Source organism: Rhea americana, unplaced genomic scaffold (assembly GCF_003343005.1).
Source record: "Rhea americana isolate MKP2758 unplaced genomic scaffold, rheAme1 scaffold_362, whole genome shotgun sequence".
Taxonomy (NCBI): Eukaryota; Metazoa; Chordata; class Aves; order Rheiformes; family Rheidae; genus Rhea; species Rhea americana.
In genome coordinates, this window is record NW_028186493.1 from 463,796 (window position 1) to 481,033 (window position 17,238).

At 41.0% G+C, this 17,238-nt stretch overlaps 1 protein-coding gene across 2 annotated transcripts in view; it reads left to right on the plus strand.

The window, feature by feature from the left end:
- Window positions 1–81: 81 nt before the first annotated feature.
- The window catches only part of ADARB1 (adenosine deaminase RNA specific B1), a 94,723-nt gene continuing 77,566 nt past the window's right edge, over window positions 82–17,238 (plus strand). The window contains exon 1 of one of the 2 annotated variants that reach the window (XM_085312420.1): window positions 82–296. The gene's annotated coding sequence lies outside the window, so the exon portion shown is untranslated. Of the gene's footprint in view, window positions 297–13,112; window positions 13,220–17,238 lie in introns of those variants that run through there. The other variant, XM_085312418.1, reaches the window with a different exon arrangement.

Sequence of the window (17,238 nt, forward strand, 5' to 3'; positions counted from 1 at the left end):
GCCCTCCGGGGCGTCCGTTGGGGCGTCCGTTGGGGCCGTTGAGGCGAAGCCATTTTGAGGGGGGCGGCGGAGCTGGCGGCGCGGCGGGAAGTTTCGCCCCCCGTGTGCGTGCGCCCGCGGGGTCCGCGCACCCACCGCGGCCGGGCTCTTCCCCTCCCCCCGTCCCGCGCCCCCCCTTTTTTGCTTTTCTTCTCTTTGGGTGATTTTCCGCCGAGCAGCGATGCGCGGGCCGCTCCGCAGGAGTCASTGGGTAGCTGCCGATGGCGTCGAGGTTGGTCCGGGCTGCGACCTGGAAGGTGAATGCGTCCATTGTGGTTGGAGTGGTGGTGCCTCCGCTGCCGCTCGCCCTGCTCCCTTCTGTGGCCTGCTTGCTTATCTCAGCCCGGCTTATTCCACCCGGAAAAGTTCTCTTCTTCCCCCCCCCCCCCCATTCTAAAAACGGATCCCCTGCTTGTTCTCTGTGTGGAAGAATTGGAGGAGGCGTGTGTGTGTGTGCGCTTATAAAATAAGATTTAAAAAATCGGAGTGCCGTCACAAAATGCTGTTTGACCTCAAAGCATCTTTCTTTCCTTGTTAGTTAAAATATACTCTAACCCTCTCCTTAGCGTACCATCTGTTGCTTTGGGCTGTGGTAGATTTAGGTTTCTCAATTCCTTGTGTGTTTTGTTGGATTTAAGCTGTATTTAAACAAAACTGCGGTTGCAATCTCTGTTGTTGTGCAATAACTCTCGCTGGTTTAATAAATTCTAGTGCACCTCTTCAGAGCTCAGGGAGGGTTCGGTCCTGCCAAAGGACGAGTGCTTGGTGTGTGGCGGAAAGGTGGTGGCTGGCCTGGTACAGCTGCTCTTTCTGCCTGCATATTCTCCCACTATCTCTTCAAACTCTGGATGCAGGAATGCTTGTGGCACTGGGCTGCCCAGAAGATTGCGAAGCAGTTGGGACTCTGGGCTCAGTCTTGTGAAACCACAAAATAGGTCTTTGAATTGCATGGCAGCTAGGCTGGTCTTTAAAAACGAGCTCATTTTGCCTGTGCTTTTATTTAGTTCTTAAACTGTTATTTTTTTTATGCCTGCATGCATAAGCCTAACCCTTTTTTTCCTCCAGTAGGTCCTTTCAAGTGGCCATCAGCTTTCGTGGTGTTCCTATGTTGCGCCATACTGGATCTGATCCACTAGCACTGAACTTGCTGTCAAATCATGCGGCTCAGTTCAAGCGCTTTCACAGCTATTTGTACCACTTCCATTCCTCAGTCTTTTCTCAAGGGTGAATTAAAACTTCCTGTATTTTTTGTGGTGTGTAAGCAAAAATGTGGTCTTGCTTTTTGCTGTGCAAAAGCTGTAACAAACTTGCCATGCCACTGGACTCATATGGACCTGCTTGCTGCTTGTTCTGAGAGTTTTCTGCCACAGCTGTTAAAGCGCTGTGCAAGTGAAGTTGTAGCATCATTTTGAGAGCTTCTATGCTTGAGAGTGGCAGCAAGCCAACCTACGGAGTGCAGAAGATGTTTAGAATAATTAGTGATGGAATACCCTTTTAAAATAATTGTTTGGGTTTATCTAGCACTCGATTGTAGTGATACCTACCTCTAAAAATAGGCAGGCCTCCTGTGTAATGAGTCTCATAGTATAAACAGTCATGTCTTGAATGACTGTTGTTACTTTTAGGATGTCTAAGATGCCTGCTTTTGGGGATTTTGCCAAATCCTCTGTGTCTGTTTAATTTTTTTTCATAGTGAATGATGTGGCCTTGGTCCCTACCGTGTGTAGTCTTGTGGTGGCCGAAGGAAAAACTTAGCCACCCTCTCAGCAAAATATGACAAAAATTTTCCCACTGGTTCTCTGGCAGCCCGGAGATTGAGTAGTCCCACCTTTTTTCGGTAAATTAGTATTCAGTGCACTACAGTGTTTGTAGAGAGGTGGATGATAGGTAGCTTTTAGAGGTGACTGCGTGTGATTTTTGCTCCGAGATACTGTCCTCAGGTAGGTGCAGACATCTTTAAAACTAACATTGACCTGCACTGGTAAGCCCGCGGCTCATGCGCGAAGCGGACACAGCAGCTCAGGCGTAATCGTCGTTGTGCTCCTTCGGCCGGTATGCTGCACAGAGCCAGCTTGCATGCCGTGCTCTTTGTCACAGGGCTGGGCTTTGGGAAGGAGGCCTCCCTTGACCGCTGCCCCAAGCTTACTCGGGCACAGCTGCGTGTACACACAATTCTCGCGTTCAGTAATTAGCAAAAAGAATTGTGCAGGGAAGTTTCTCACGTTTTACCATGCAGTTTATCAGAGCGTGACAGATTGGTTGTGTCCCTAACCCGTTGTACACATGTGCTTTGTTAGCCGCTTTTCAGCAGCTAGCGTGCTGGCTGAGGTTTCCCTGGTATGGCTTCTGTGCCAAAAGCCTGGGCTCTTCAGCTCAAAGGACAGCAGCTCAGGCTTTTGTGATTCGCTGCGTCTGATTCATTCTCCAGCGGGTGGCTCAAATGGTCACTGCTGCATTTGATCATGTCCTGTTATTACTGAAAGATGGTCTGCTTTTTCAGCAGGAGGAGAATTTGATTTATGAAGACTTCTTTTCTGAGAAGGCTTTTTTTAAGGACGTTATGTTAGTGCTTACAGAAGGATGTGTCTCACAGCTTTGCTCGTGATGTTCTTATGGACCTCAAGTCATCATTTTTATACTTGCCCTAGCTTATTCAGGATTATTTGTTCTAATGAAAGTTTTGTTGCCCCTGCATGTTGTATATTTGGTTTGTGAACAGCAACGCGGTGTTACGCTATAAGCCTTTAAGGGCAGGCCTCTCTCTCAGTAACAGCTAGGCATGTAAGTCTTCTAGAGAACGTTTATTTTGTTGCTTTATTATAAGGGCATGAGGACTTTTCTTCTCTTTTAAAAGTCCTCTGTGTTTTGGCTTAAGTAGAGAAAACCTGAATGGCCGAGTTTATTAGCTTAGACTCGGCATCATCGTGATGTGATCGCAGATCTGGAACTGGAACCAGTTCAGGCTCTGATGGTTTAGAGCAAAGTCATCTCTGTGCTCAGTATGCCCTGCCTAGGAGTCTTAAGTGGTTTGTAGTAACCCATTCAGAGACCTTATGTGGGAATGAAGGAGCCCAATTAAATAAGGTGACAGCAAACGCTCATGTTGGGAGTTGTGAGACAGAGCAGAAACATAACTTTCCTTCAAAAAATTTTGGCACTGACGTTCTTAGGATCTGATCTGTGACTTCAGAAAGGGTTGGGGGGGTGGGTGGGTATGCCCTTCCCCCCACGAGAAACTTTTCATGGGTTATCTGAGTTGAATCAGTAGAGTAGTGCTTCTATATTCCATAAAAATTTTAGGCATGGTTGAAATAGGCTGCCTCCAGATACTAACAGTGCATGTTGCTTTTTAGCTTATATCTATGTACAATTGATACTTGTTGCATTTTAAGTCAGTTCGGTGAGAGCAGGACCCTAAAAAGTTAGATGAGAATTTTCATTCGGGCATCTAAGAAAGTGGTCTGATAACTGAAGATGTGTAGTATTTGCTGTTTCTGCAACTTTTGAAACCAGTAAGTGCTTGGCACCTTTAAAACTCAGGCTACCAAGCTGCCATAGTATGGATTTTAGTTTAAGCTTAAGTACCAAAGATTGAAACTGTGGTTTTGGACTTATTTAATAGTAGAGGCTGTTACTTATGTATCTTGGTTTTGAATGAAATAACTGTGTAGTATAAATACTGTGTGATAAAAAAGGTACTTGACAAATTGATTCTGTGAACAAATTACGTTATTTTTTTAAAGCAAGTTTTCCCTGTCTGCATATGATGTGGCCATTTCTTGCTCTTTCCTACTGTTTAACAACTGAGTACATTTTTTCCATCTTTTTAGTAAATATTGTTTGTATCTTGTGCATTTACTGAAATGTTGTGAACGCCAGTATTTGGATAATAAGCCTCCTGGAGGTATTAAAAATATTTATTTTTGCAACTTATTTTAATCCCTGAAGAGACTATCCACATGCTTTCAAAGCTTGTAGGAATCTCTTGTGAGTATTAAGCTTTACAGCTGACCATAGCAATAACACATCTATGCATTAATAATAATAATAAAATAAAGTGAAGGGATCCCAAATTATCAGTGTTTCAAGCAACTTCTATTGTGCAGCTTTTGGAGGCAAGATAGTTTCAGAATGATGTTCAAGAGAGAAGTCCTCTCAAGAGTATTTGGTTGCAGGGGGAATTTGGATGGTTTTATGTTGGTTGTCTTTGGATCAGCCGTGATGTTTGTGAGTTCACAGGTAAGGGGAATTCAGGCTATCTCCAAAAGATGAAAGAATTACCTTGAGCCTTCTTCGAAATAGTCTGTGGAGCCTGTTGTTAGCAGTAGCATGAAGCTGTGTGGGAGCACTTTGAAATATCAGCCCTGGAAGATATGGGGTGAGTCAGGCATGGCTGCTGAGTGCTATGACTCAGTGCTGTCCCCTTTGGTAGATGTCCAGCCCTGTGCCAATAAACTTAAGAGAATAACCTGATTGCAGAAATATCCTCTGTGAGTAACCGCTGATTGGAAGGATCTGAAAGTTGGGCTTCTTTGGATAATTATTTGTTTGCTGGTTGAAGTTGGTAATTACTGAGATTTCTTTTATGTGATGTAGAACATCTGTGAAAGTGATAGGAAGCTCAGAAGCGACAAGATACTGAGACCTGAAGTTTTCCTCGTTGCACTTGATGGTATTGTGTGATGATCTTGTATCCCTTTATTATTATTTTTTCCATTTGTGTGCTTGAACAAGAATGGTGATAAGTTTTAACTACTTTCCTTATTATATTCATTACAGGGGGGAGAAACTTTTTCTAGGATTGGGTCTCCTCCTGTTTCTGTCTCTTACACTGAGGAAGTGGTTCATGCTTTTAAAGCAGGATTGCCCTGTCACTGTTCGTGTCAGGGAACCCACAGCACCTCATATGCTTCTTAGCTGGGTTTCCCAAGCACGATGCTTATGCGATCGTATTGTCCATGGTCCCAAATGAAATTGATCAACAGATTGAAAAGTCCGTGAAATTTCATAGCAGGTTGAGATGTCAAAGCTAAGTGCCTGGAAGCTGTGTGAGGACAAGCATCTGAATGGAGGAAATTCTCGTATTGGTGCCCTGGCTGAAGGAAAAGCTGTTGACTGAGGGCCGATATATTATTAGACATCGGAGGAGCTTTATGGTAGAAAGACAAACAGGAAATCAAGTTTCATAAGTAGTTCCAGTTGAAGCTGAATTCCCTTATTTTTCTTCATGAATGTGGTGACGGATGATCTGATTAGAAATCTTGCTATGTTGTAGGTGACGCTTAAAAAAAAACAAAAACCACCTTTAGGTACCATTGTTTTTCTTTTATTACCCATCCTGCCTCCTGGGCAGAAGCAGGAGGGAATGGGAGTGAACCTGTATGCAGCTATGACATAAATGCAGACTTGAAGTTTTACTTTAAAGACTTTTACAGTTACCCAGGAGAATGTCCTGCATAGGTGCTTCATAACCTTACTTGGATCAGGATTTTTGTGCTGAATACTTCTGGCAAAGATGCAAAAGAAAAGTCTGTTCTGGGAATTGAAGAGTATAGTTTTATTTCATTTGTTGTTGTTTCCTGTTTGCACCAGGATAGCGTTAAGATATTTATACTGATGTTTTTTCCACTTTGGCTTCCGAGGCTTTTCCTTTTGGAGGTGTACTGAAATAGGAAAATCAACTTTTCTCTCTCTCTCTCTTTTTTTTTCCATTTTTTCACCTCCTCTCTGAGAGATTCTAACAGAACAAAACTCTTAGAGCTGATATTTTGAGACATCTTGTGGGTTAGATGCTGAGTATCCTCAATATTCTTGTTCAGAAAAAGGGTGGGAAGAATATGCTGGATTTTGAATTCAAGGGGATGTATAAAACTCTCTTCGTTTTGAGGTGAGTTTGAATTTGGAGGTGCCTGTCAGGGTTTACCATCTGACTGATGATCTTGCTATCTGTTGTTTTTTTGTTGTTATAATGATTTAAGTTGTATAGACAGTTTTCTGAAAGACTTTCAGTTATGCTTGGCTTCGGGACTTACATCAGTGCCAGTTTAGCGTGATCCCAAATGCTACATATACTAGCACTCTTCACTTCCCAGTGGTGCTCTGTACCTCTTTCTGCTATTAATTTTGTCACATCAACTCTGAGAAAAGACAAACTGTTTAAAATTTGATCAAAAAGAAAACAAGCAAGTATGGAAAACAGCTCTTTCTTTCATTTGTCAGTTGTAGAATATGAAAATGAGATTTTTGCATAGGAGTTGTGAGATAACCTCAATTAGAAGTATTTTTTCCTGTTTAAGCTGTTTAAGTTTCTAGATTTCCAGAGATAATTAGTACCTCCCTCTTGTATTCTGAAGGACTTCCAGTGAAAATGTTCAGTGTGTCTAAAATGATGTTAATTTTATTTAGATTCATTTTTTTTCCAGCTCCTCATCTTTATTAGCAAATTTGTCTTTAAGTTTGAACTTCTATTGCCTTTTTGCTAGCTTAATTATACTGTAATATTTGGGTGCAGTCTGCTGGGAAACTGTTAAAAGGGGAAAAAAATCTTTGAATTCTTTTTTTTAGATGCAAGTTTTATAAAACTTTGTTTGCAAAGTCTATTTTGAATCAAAATGAGTTTGTATTTTGCACCTCAAGTATTGAGCATAGCTACTGTGTACTTAATCATAACAACAACAACAAAAAAAAACCCTTTAGATGAATTCAAAGGCATGATCAACCATGTCTTCTCTTAGGAAATTGAGCATGTAGGTTAGCTGGAACATAAAATGTTGAATAAATCTATGGGTACTGGATACACCAAAATAACTCTCTGTAAATCAGGAAGCACCCCTGCTAAAAATTACTGGAGGCTTGGAGAATATCTAATGAAAATACCCCTGCAGACTGTCCCTGTTCTTGCAGCAGCTGCTAAGGGAATGGGCTAGGGGGACCCTTGTTCTGGCCCACTGTGGGTGCTGGTATGAGGATAGTAAGGAGAAAAAAATGTAGTTCTTGGTCAGTTTTATCCTGTGAAAAAACTGTATAATGTATGTTTTATGTGTTTTCCATCCTTTTGCATGATGGAATGTAGCAACATATTTCATGTAAGAATAAACTTCCTTTATGATCATTTATGAATCTGTATAGGAAATAGCAGTTTTTCACTTAAATTTTCTTAGCTTTTGTAACCAAAACATTATACCTGTTTGAATGTCCTTTTTGGATGCTCTGACTTCATGTAGGTTTTCAACACTGTGGACCAATTGCCTCTGGAGTCTGCACAAAATCCAGGTGCTATGTGGAAGGTGGTGGTTCCTGAAGTCAGTGCCAGCCTCCACTCCCAGATATTCATGTCCTGGAGTATGGGCATTCTAACTTGTGGGAAATGTTCTGCCAGAAAGGTGGGGAACCACCCACAGGAGAGCAACTGCGAATCTGCCATGTGTTCCATGACAAACCAAAGAGTTCAGTCTAAAATTCAGCCTGTTTTTTTTTTTTTTTTTTTTTTTTTTTTTTTTTTTTTTTTTTNTCCTCCCTCCCCAAGATTTTTTGGAATAGCAGTGTGGCACTGCACTTCCATTTTCTCAGAAGAGTCAGCTTTGATGTCCTCTCTTGAATTTCAGCCTCTTTCTTAGTTACAAGCATTCTTATCACCAGTAGAGTCATCATTCAGGTGTTGAGAGCAGATATACTTTCCTTGGATTTAATATGTATTTTACAGACATTCTTGCAGTAGTATTTTTACAGATGTGTTTTATCTTTTGCCACTTACCAATGCCAAGCAATATTCTTTCACTTGATGTAGTGTGATACTGTGTCTTGATAAGAAAGTGGAGCTGGAAATTAATGCTTAACTAGAACCAGTGATTCTGGCAGGGTTTTTTGGGGTGTGTCTACATTAATGTWTTAATTTGAATCAGGAATGTGCTTTTTGAAGCGAGTCTCCTGATTGTCTCCATTTACTGTGTTTTAGTTTGCATTGCAGAGCAATCTGGGAGCACATGCCTAGTTTCCCTTTGGATGAAATTAAACACGAATATGAGCTCTAGGAGCACATCTGCCACCTGTAAGTTGGTGAGTGGATTGTGCCTCAATGACTAATGAGTATTCAGCCTTTGATTAACCAGAAATTAAATTGGGACCTTTTGCTGTGTTAGCAGCTTTGAAGAATGTAAAATAGAAAAGTACAGCTGACTTGAAAAGCATGATGGTCTAGCTCAAGAAGTCTGTCTGTACTTTTGAAAAATTCAGGTAGCCGAAGTTTCCTAGACCAAAGAGCCATTAAGAAACTGGAGAAAATCCTTTCTTAGTTCTGTAGCATCCCTTAGGTGCAGGGACCAGCGGCAACGTGAGCACAGTAGGCTCCTCTATTGTGATGGTAAGACTGCTAAGTCCTTCTGACGGTCACAGTGAAAAGTCAAAATCTGCCTGTATAAATCTGCTTTTAGTGTGTATTTGAATCTCCTTGAGAAGAAACTTGGAAATTACGTTAAACCTAGTCCTCTTGTTTATGATTACCATGAAAAGTTGGAAAAACGGTCCGTACTTTTGAAACATATTGCTGTGCTTGCACAAAAGGAACATTAGATGAAAGCTCTTGGATGGTTTATCCCTGTTGATGCTTTTATATCAAGGTTGATTTCCACAGACTTAAGTACTGATGTATGCAGATAGTGAGGTATCTTGGGTATTACTGTAGTTGTACCTGTTTGTCTTGTGCTACCTAGTTTCTCTTCTCTTATCCGCTGAAGGCTATTTTTAGTAAGTAGTTGCTTTTTTAAATTAAGTGAAGGAAATGAGTGAATAATCAGTATYTCATTTGCTGTCCTTACATATGCTTAAAAATAGTATTAACATAATCTTCTTATATGCTTTTCCTTCTGCTGCTCCTGAGTTCATAAAAGGAATTGCGTTCACTATTAATAAGATCTGTGAATGAAATTGCCTTTCTTTTGGATTTTAGTTATATTTATTACCAAAAAGATCATTTTTAGAATATTTTTGAAAGATAGCATCATTATTCATGCATGTAAATTTTTTTCTACTGTTATCCTTGTTTGTTTTGAAATTGCGTGTTTTATCTTGTGAAGAAGAATCTGTGTAATGTTTGTGTTTAGATACAGTCTTTGAAATATTTTTTATTTTACTTGGAAAGTAAAATGAATGTCTCGTAGCAATCTTCCTATTTTCCATTTTAAGAGGGCTGATCGACTTGAACAGATGAAGATGATGATTAACTTCTGTCAATCTCCTGAGGTTAGCATGGACYTGCTGTTGTCTGAAGCGCTGCTGAGAGTAAAGGAAAGGTTACTTTTCACCTTTGTGTGCTGCTTGAGGTGGACTGTAAGGGCTCCTGTAGAGCTAGACTCTACTGTACTTACCGTCCAAAGGGGGCATTAGTGGCACTTGATACTTTGCCTTAAATACTGGAGAACTTCATGGCAATCAAGTCAGCAGCAGGCCTCTTTTGCATTTGGTTATCTCCATGCTGTGCCTGACCTGGGACAGGTGTAGGATTTTGGTGGGTGCTGTAAAGAGGGGGTCCCAATGTTCAATCTTGACAGTTTCTTTGAGRAGGGGAGGTTGAATATACTGTACTGATCAGAAGAAGCTTCTTAATTGGTGTTTGCGTTTTTCATGGTTGCTTGGAATCCCTGATGTGATGTGGGTCAATGTGAAATGGAGCTGCTAAGGGAGTCTGTTAGGATAGGGGGTAAAGTATGCTGACACCTTCTCACTTGGTCCGTAATTGAATCTGTTTTGGGAATAGATTTTTTTTTTTTTTTTCAGTGCAGTGCTCTCGATTCTGGAATAGAGTACAGATGTAACATCTTGTGATAGCTGTCTGAACTAATATAAAATGCGGTGTTAATTGTAGGGTATGGTACTCGCTAACTGTGTGACACAGCCAGTGGGACATTTAGCAGCTAGCTGTTCAGATGCAGTTGTTGTTCAGCTGGGACATAAACTGGAAAGCAAGCAAAAACGTAGCAGTATCCGGTGCAGCAGCCGTGGTGGGCTGGGCCGGGTAGGGGAGTGGGCCGGGATGCAGGGGCCATGGGGCCAGGAGCTCTCCATGGTAGCAGGGGGTCTGGCGGAAGCTGCGACACCTGCGCCGAAACCATGCACTGCTTCRAGCCTGACAACCTCACAGCAGCGTCAGCGAGCCTCCTGCATTATTCAGGCGGAGTTACCCTCATCAGCTGGTGGCTGCGGGATATCGCGGGCTCCTGCAACTGGGATCGTCTGAGCAGATGATCTTTGAGCGCTGAGCCTGCTGAGGGGTAATGTTTTGTATTAGGCTAAAGGATTTGGCTCTGAGAAAATTGATGAGCTTTCAAGATTAGACTCAGAGGGCTGCCGATTCGGAGGATTGCTAGCTTACCTCTTGGTTTAACGGAAGTCTAGGTAATTGTGCAGAAGTGGCAGAGACTGAAGAAGGAAAAAAGTCACGTTTTCCTGAATAGCTGCTTACATTGTTTGGATTTCAACATATTCCATGTTGTATGATGGAATTGAGTCCTTCTGAGGAGAGCAGAATTTAATGTATTTTGGAAGTCAGTTTGAAAATTTTGGAAGATAGACTCTTCACCCTGGTTTCCTAAAAATACAAAGTTTTTGTAGTCACTATATTAAACTAATATACTTTTCACTCTGCTGAGGGCTTCAGTACACTACAAATTTAAATTTTGAACTTTAGTCCATGGTAACATTCCTGGAGATTAAGTACACATGCTCGTTAAATAAACAGAGCTTGCGTTTATATAACCCTATAAATTTTTCTCAATTCCCTCTTCACAGAATCACTGAATGGTTGAGATTGGAAGGAACCTTTGGAGATCATCTAGTCCAACTTCTCAAACAGGGTCACCTAGAGCAGGCTGCCTCCGGCCCTGCTCGTAAGGCTTTTGAGCATCTCTGAGGATGGAGACTCCACAGCCTCTCTGGGCAACCTGTTCCAGTGTTCACCCTCAAAGACAAGAAGCTTTCCTTAGATTCAGATGGAGCTCCCTGTGTTTCACTTCGTGCTTGTTGCCTCTCATCCTGTCACGGGGCTCTGCTGAAAAGAGTCTGGCTCCATCTTCTTCACGCCCTCCCTTCAGATATTTATACCGATTGATCAGATTCCCCTCCCCCCTCAGTCTTCTCTAAGCTAAACACTCCCAGCTCTCCCAGCCTTTCCTCAGATGAGAGATGTCCTTAATCGTTTAGTAGCCCTTGTCCAATCCTTGCATTTCAGGTCATGATGGCTAGCTTTTTCGTAGTCCAAATAACACTTGGTATTATTTGACAGTATTCCCAGTGCTGCTGTTCCTTTCCCAACGCCTGCTTTTCATGTGGGATTCTGTCCCTTTGAATGTTCAGTAGGTGAGATCTCAGTCTTAGGTGAACCATGATGCTTCTGAGGCTGGTTTTGATGGCACTGTTAAGCAAAGAAGCATGCAGCTTCTCTCAGCAGCAGTGTCTTTGCTGGCTCTTTAAGGCTAAGCCTGTTTCAGCTTCAGAATCATCTCTTTTTCAATCTGTGTTTTTTTTTTCCTCAATAACTCATTCAAAAAATTTACTTTAAAGTAGGCTTTTCAGTTGTTAAGCAAGCCTCTATGACAGCTATGAGGACTTTTTCCAAATAGCTCCTCTTGAATGTCTGACATAAAGGTGGACTAGACTACAAATACAACATCTAATTCGTGCAATAAAAGTCCTATTGTATTTGAAGAATATGGTTACTCACTGTTCTTCTCCTGCTAGAGTATATTTGATCTATAGGGCAGCTGGGATGAAATAGGCTTGTTTGTTTCTTAAAGACAAAACCYGGTATTTTGAATGTCATAGCTTTTATTGTACACTGATAGAAAGTAGAGGGCCAGACTGTTCTCCAGGTAGCCTTTGGGATAATAGATTGCTCAGTATTGGCTAAAGTTTTGGCTTTGGTGGTCTTCCAGTTCCTTTGCATGCCTTCCTCAGCTGCTTCTAATGGTTTCTTGCCTAGGCTTAGTGTATTGCTGTAGTCCAAATGAGACATGAAATATAGAACAACCGTACTAATTGAGAGAAAGATAGTGTTTTTGCATAGGAAAAGATAGGAAGTACTAGCACTGTTTAGCTGCAGACTTTGTGTGATCAAGTGACCCCAAAGAACAACTAGACCATGAACTTTCCTGACAAAATGCGAGTGAGTTACTGAAAAAGGAGTACAACATTGTCACTGGCATGTATTTGCTCTTCTTGTTGCGGAACCGTAATCATCATCACATATATATGTTTTAACTACACCCATAACCAGCTTTTTGCCTGGGGAGTATTGGGTCAAGTTGGTAACAGTGGTTCTGAGACTCGCATAGTTCACTCTGAAATGGGGGTATGTTGGTTGTTCTGAAAAACATGTAAAACAGCAAATCCCTTTCAGTTTTCTGAAAACAGTAGCACACCTCAGATGTGGTGAAGTCCCGGAAAATAAGTGTGCATATATATTTTTACCTCCACTGCTGCTCAAAAAGCACATGAACTCCTGGTCCCCTAACAGCTTGTCAGACTTCTGCTTCAGGTGTATATTGTTCTGGTAGCATTGGTAGTGAGCACTTCTTTCCTGTATGTGCAGCAGGATGGTTTTGAATAAATGACTTTTGGATCAGCTGTTGATGTTGGTTTTCACCTYTTGGATTTAAAACCTTGGCTTCTTGTTTAGTGAATGTTAACATCTAGGTTTAGGTTATTCTTCAGAGAAGAGTTAATTTCCTCAGTTTCCGAATTAATTGTTTTCTTTAGGCTTCAAAGAAAATATATGCAGTATATGCCTGTATCTATAAATGTATGCRTGTGTAGAATTTTTTTACATTCAATTCCTTGAGCAGAATAAAATATCAGTCTGAATATAATTTACCTACAGTAAAATGTCACTAAAATGTACATAATTTAAAGCCTACTCAATAACACAGTTTCTTAGCATATAAACTGCTGTACTCTTTGTTTCAGTAGTTGAGATTGCCTTAAATAGTCTTGGTTGCATTAACCTGATATCAAAGTCTTTCGTGCTGTAGTTTTGTTGTCGTGAACCTGAAGCAAATGTTATACTGCAGTTTTTTTGTTTTTAGGCTTATTTGCTCGCCTACGTGGTATGATTCAGACGAACAGGAAATTTTCATCTTGTTCCAGCAGCAGCTGTAGTGGAGTTGGTATAGAAAGCAGCGCTCGTGTTGCAGTAAGTCCGCTGCTGTGTTTTAATTCTTGGGGCCATAAGCTGGGGTAATCCTCAGCCTCTTTTTGCGCGTGCAAGGGGGCATGGCAGAGCTGGAGGAGGAATGCTGTCATGATACAGATACATGCATGGGAAGGAAGGTGGCAGAAAAGCCTCGTACCATTGCAGACACTCACAGCAGCTTGACCCACACTGTGGTTTTGGCCTAACTAAACTACATGTGGAAACAAGCAGGGCGAAGGAGGAGACGTGGTGCTCTGGTTTTTAGAATAACCACTGTGAGGTGCTTCTCTGTGCCCTGGATAAAGGTTGGTTTCTCTGAACTTTTCCTTCCTCCTGTGCTTGCCAGCACACAGGACCTGCGAGCAGTGTTACTGCAAGCTGGCTGGGAAATCAAACCTGCCCAGCRGTTTGGTGCATTCAACTCCAGACGCTATACAGTTGCTGCCCTCCAGTGGGGAAATAGGCTGCTTTCCATGCCCTCTCAGGGACCTATGTTGTAAATTTTTGAAATGCTATACAGAAATAGGTTCTTTTGCCTGCTCTCTGTCTAATTAGCTTTGAAGCTTGTGAACAGCATAGGTATGTGAGGCAATGTAAAGATGCTCCCAATTAATCTAGTGTAGCCTTTGTTTTGCAGTCATCTGCAGTATGTAGCAATTCTACCTTAAAAATATTATTTCTTGCCTTCATACAAAAGGCCTCATCTGATTGGGTACAACTCTGTGTTCTAGGACAGATGATTGATTTCTCTTTCTTCCCTCTGCCTGTCTTTGGCACACTCATATTCTCCTTTGCAGTCTGATACCGAATAGGCCAAGCTCTTGTCTTCTCTTGGATTCCCCATGCCACACATCATCCTCTATCCTTTCTTCGCTTCTGTTTTGATTTGCACAAGCTGGCAATGATATGCAGGAGCCCATGTGAGATCTTACTGTGCCTTATGCAGTAAGTTCCTAATAGAAATAACTCTTGGTACCTCCTAGGATTGTCATTTCCTTTCAGTGTTGTGTGGTATGATGGCCTGTACGCTGGCTGATGTGGCTAATTAGTATGCTAACGTATTTTTTCTTAAATCTTTCAATCCTAAGCCAGCAGTTTATGGCAAAGATCTGGTCATGTATGCTCCAAATGTAATTATAGAAAGCTTAGTTTTGGGAAGGATCACTGGAGATCTCCAGGTCAACCTTGTGCTCAAAGCAGGGATAACTTCAAAGTTGGATCAGGATGCTCAGGGCCTTTTTCCCTTTGAGTTTGGAAAATCTCCAGTCTGAGAAACCACAGTAGTAAATTTTCTCCAGACCTAAACCAATACCTTTTGGCACGACTCAGTGTCCTCTCTCTTTTAAGCCTGACAGTCTAGAAATCTCCATCGCCTCTGGCAGAACTAATAATTATTATGGTGTTCTATCAAATCCGTACTCATTTATTTTTATTGATATAAAAGTGTTATTAACTTCAATTCTGTCACCTYCCATTTGATTGATGATAGTAACTAGTATGAAAGATGCTCATCTCTCAAAAACAGCACACTGTCAAAAGCCTTTGAAAACCTAAGAGGTCAGTGCCCCTGCTTCTAACCAGTGCTTTACTGATCCAATCAGAGATTTCTGGTAAAGTAGTAATGCAAAGGTGTTTGTGTTTTTTTGTGTTTTTTTTTTTCTTCCTTTGAGGAGATCACGGTAATTTGTTTTACAGACTATAATGATGTAAGCCATGTTTACATATTTGTCACTTTGCAGGCAAACATAGGTTCGACATGATACGAACTATGGTATAGCCCAACCCTGCTTAGACAGTTGACAGACTGGACAGCTTAGTCCGGTCACTATAAATTGTTTAAGACCCATTTCATTGCTTCTTGAATTTTTCTAGACCTCAAGCATTGCAAGCACATCCTTAGAAGTGGTGAACCTCAATCCCAGAAAGTAATCCCATTTCTCAGAAATCTCCTGGTCTTCCATTATTGTTCAGTATGCTCCTCAGGGGGATCGGTGTGGTAAGTCATTCCTTCTGCTATTACTCAGCAAGGATTTCTTTTTGGCCAGTCATACTCAAGAGTTGGCTTAACCTAAATATGAAATCACAACTGTTACTGCTGTTTGTACAAGATGGAAATTAAATCTATTACTGATGAGAGTCAGATGAAACAGATTGCTCTGGATCTCCCACACTATTGCAAAGCAGTTTTCCTTTCTCTTCAAGCTTTTCTTAGTTACTAAGAATAGCAACTTAGAGCTTGGCATACATTTCAGTGTATTTTATTTTAAAGGAATTAATTTATATTGAAAGTGCTTTTTACTTCCAGAAAATTTAAAGTAGTCACAGTCTTTGCATCTTCCCTTATAAATATCTGTTTAGCTTTCCCAGTTACCACAATTATAACCCAGAAGTTCCCGTGAGGTTATAATAGACTGACACATCTGACACATGAGAGAAGCAAATCACCCAGCTCTTGTGGAGAAATACTTATGTTCATATTCTGCCATTCCATTGTTTTGATGCTGTAATGATTTGAATCCTATATCCAAAGATTTTGCTGAGCAAATACCTTTTAAATAAAAAAGCAGTCTATTAGCCACCAATATTAACTTTGACTTCAGCTTATGCTGAGCTCTGTGTTCAGTTCTAAGTACCGTATGTCAAGTTTCGTTCTGTATTTACTGAATTGACCAGGATATTAGTAGTTTGAAATGAGAGAAAACAGAAGAGAAATGCAAAACCTCACACGCAGGCTTGCTGAATGCTAGTCCAGGTGGGGCATAGCTGCAGAAAGAGTTGCATACAGCAACTCCAGACGTGCTATGGCCCGCGGTATGCAGCTAGGGTTGCAGCTGGATGAAGTTGAGGTTATCAGGCCATGCCAGAAAATGGGTATCTGCAGACACTGGGAAACTGCACGGTGTCAGACGTTAGTGCTTGTTAGCAGGAGGCCCTCAACAGCCCACAAATATAGGACAAGGTGCATTTTTTGAGTGTAAGCTGTGAGAAGCATTTTTGTATTGTATACATATCAGTGAAGTAAATTTTTTCAGCTCGCTGCATTCTGAACATCTGTTTTTTTTTTTTCTTCAGGATTTCAGTCCTTTAATCAGTATTTTCAGCCTCTCGTATTTAAAATGTTATTTTCTGGTGGAACTTTTCAAATGCACAAAAATTGAGAAAAAAATCTGCCTTGTGCTGGAACTCTCATAACTGACCAACTGATTAATTCTCCTCCCTTAAATAGATGGAATTTTTTTCCAAATTTGCCCTGTGAAAAGATTCTTTGGGCCACTTTGCATGATTTAGTTAATAGATGAAGTAGGCAGAAACACTCCTGCTGTCATTAGCCTTGCAATTCAACTTGTTAAATTTGACCAATCACTTTGTTTGACTGTCATTTGTTTATACTCAACAAGAAATGTCAAATTTTGTCTGACCTCAAAATGAAAAGGCTTCTGAAAATCAGTGTGTGAGTTACCTACTGAATACCAAAAAAGGGATGGGGTGTTGGAATTCACATATTGTATTGCTACATCTTTGGTTTCATCTGAAGAGGAGAAAAATATGAAATAATCAGCAAAAGCAATGGCTTGTAAAGCAAAACTTGGCAATGATCTGGTATAAAGTGACAAAGCTTGTGATAGTGATGGCTTTTGGTAACATATCAAAATTAGCTTTGGTGGCCCTTCGAAACTTTTCTGTATGAGAGTAATGCAAGTGGTTTGCTCTATACAGGCTGTCACGGCTCTCACCTGGATCATGCAATCTTTCTCCCTTCTCCCCCTGCCCTCTCCCCTCCCATCCGAACTCTCTCAGAAGTTTCGTTTGCTGATTTTGTCAAACTTGCTGAGAAGCGTTACTATTTTTTGAGTAAGAAAAAAAATACATATTGTTCCTTCACAACATAGGCAGAAAAAGGTCTGTAGGTGCAATGTTCTGTTATGGCATGCACACTGCTTGCAAATGAAGTAGAGACTGTTACAGCCATACAGGTATTTAATATAGAGAAACATAAGGGACTATGCTAGAAAAGAGAG